Genomic DNA, 2,592 nt, shown 5'->3' on the forward strand with positions numbered 1-2,592 from the left:
GTGTATCTTCTCTTCGGGAGCTTAGCGATCCTCATGGGAGCTTGAGGATAGGAGATTCTCATATCTTGGGAATAGGAGCATGGATGGAGCCAAAGAAGACGGTGAAAGAAGTCAACAGGAGCAAAACGTAAAAGAACAGGGTAAACTGGCAGATCTCTGGCCGGTCGACCGCAACACACATGCCGGTCGACCGAAAAACCTGTACAATGCAGGGTTTGATAAAACTCTCTGGCCGGTCGACCGGACCAAGCCTGGCGGTCGATCGGATCGCGATTTCTGGGTTTCCTGTTTCGTTTTGGATTCTGTTTTGACAGGGATTCCTGATTCTTTTGGGCTTGTTTATTTACAAGATTGCCATCCATGTTTGCACATCTATAAATAGGATTGTTTTAGGGTTCTAAACAATCAGACCTAAGGAAAGAGAAATTCTAATAATTGTATTAGGGTTTAGAGAGAGAGTTGAGAGGTTGTTCTTAATTCTAGCGAGATTGTGAGGGAGAGATTGTAATTTTTGTTCTTCATAATCTAGAGAAGGTATTTTCCTTCGCCTTATACTGAATTGTTCTTGTGTTTTGGTCATCCTCTTCTCAACCCACCTTTTGGTAATTCCGCGACCAAAGGGTGCTCGCACGGCAACTCGTATCAAGTTGGTATCAGAGCACTAGATCCTGTGAAGGGGAGAACTGTGTATGGTCCTTACTCACTCACAGTACAAGAAGCTTGGCTAGATCCTTAATTCCTCGGAGGGGGTCCAGAAATTAAGGAAGGAGAAGATGTCTGAAGCAGATAATTCAACAAGACTTGATGCCATGGAGAAACAGATTGAGACGATCGAGACGACTCTTACCCAACTCGTGGGCCTCATCAACGGAGGAGACAAAAAGGAGGAATCTTCTTCGAAGGGTAAGAAGGGACTCTTCGAATCCGATGAGGAGAGCGAGAAAGCTGATTCAGAGGGGGAGACTGAGATTGTCAAGACTGCTGGACATCAAGGGGGTAAGAATCATTACCAGAATCTGAAGATTGACTTCAAGGTTGAGATTCCTGTTTATGATGGGAGTATCAATGTGGAGAAGCTTGATGATTGGATCGAACGCATGGAGATGTACTTCACTCTCTATGGATATTCATCCAAGGAGAAAATAGTGTTCGCGACATTGAAGCTTTCAGGGCACGCGTTGACGTGGTGGAAATCCTATTGCAAACAAGAGAAGAAAGCGGCGTCGTGGAACAAGTTCAAGGAGCTACTTCGGAAACAGTTTTATCCAGTGGGGTTCCTTGAGGAGCGTTGGTACAAGTGGTATGGCTTACGCCAAAAATTTAATCAGACCGTTCAAGAGTACACGACGGAGTTCCAGCAACAGGCGATGGTCCTAAACATCGCAACGTCAGAGTACTTGCGCCAAAAGGTCAATCAAACCGTTCAAGAATACACTACAGAGTTCCAGCAGCAGGCGATGGTCCTTAACATTGCGACAGAGGAATATTCCGTGTTTATGAAGTATTTGGCGGGATTGAGCGATTACATCCGAAAGGAGATGAGGTTATTCACGGTCGAGACTATTGCAGATGCGAGCGTGAAGGCCATTGCCATTGAGGGCAAGCAAAAGAAGAGCAACGAAGCAAAGGGGGATGCAAAGCAAGTTGGAGGCGAGTCTAGTGGTTCTCAGTTTAAGGAGGAGGAGAAGAAGGGTGATCCAGGGAAAGCAGGGCTGATTTGTAGTCATTGCGAGAAGACAGGACACGAAGCTGATCGGTGCTGGGAGAAGTACCCTCATCTCAAACCAAGAGGGTTGAAGAAGAAGGAGGAGAAAAAGGCATACATGATAGCTCAAGGTCCGAAAGAAGTCCCGGGGATGACAGAGCCTAATAGCAGTCTCAATCTTATGACGGGGAAACAGGCCACGAAAGAGGACGACGACCCGAGAGAGCAGCTCTTTGTTCTGAAGTTGCAGATCAAGACCAGTTTAGTGGATGCTATTGTAGATCCAGGGAGCGAGAAGAATTTGATATCCGAAGCCTTGGTTCAGAAGCTGGGTCTGAAGACGGTCAAGCATCCGAAGCCCTATCCATTGGGGTGGATTCAGAAGGAGGAGAAGCTATGTGTAGTTGATCAATGCACTGTAAGATTTGCGCTCCATGAGTCGTACATTGACGAGGTCACATGCGACGTAGTTCCATTGGATGTTTGTCAGATTATACTGGGCAATCCGTACTTATGGGATAGATATGCGATCTACGAGAGGCGGGCTCAGAAGTACACCTTCACTAAGGATGGTGAAAAGTTCATATTTCGTTCGGCATCTCTTCCGAGGGAGACAAGCTTGGGAATGGTGACGCGAGCGAAGAGGTTAGTGAATGCAAGCAAGAAGTTTGTCTCGCTATGCATTAGACTTCCAGAAAAGCCATCGATTAAGGATTGCAACTTAGAGCGAGATGTGACTACGACGAGACGCGGGATGAATGAGTTATTTCCGATCAGACGTCGAGATCAGATTCCTAGCAAGGCTAGGTGGTTCAGAAAAGGAGGAGGGGCTCGCGAGTTCCCTCAGTTTCAGTTCTAACTTGAACGGGACTTCAAGTTCCTAAAGG

The sequence above is a fragment of the Asparagus officinalis genome, chromosome 1 (assembly GCF_001876935.1).
Source record: "Asparagus officinalis chromosome 1, Aspof.V1, whole genome shotgun sequence".
NCBI lineage: Eukaryota > Viridiplantae > Streptophyta > Magnoliopsida > Asparagales > Asparagaceae > Asparagus > Asparagus officinalis.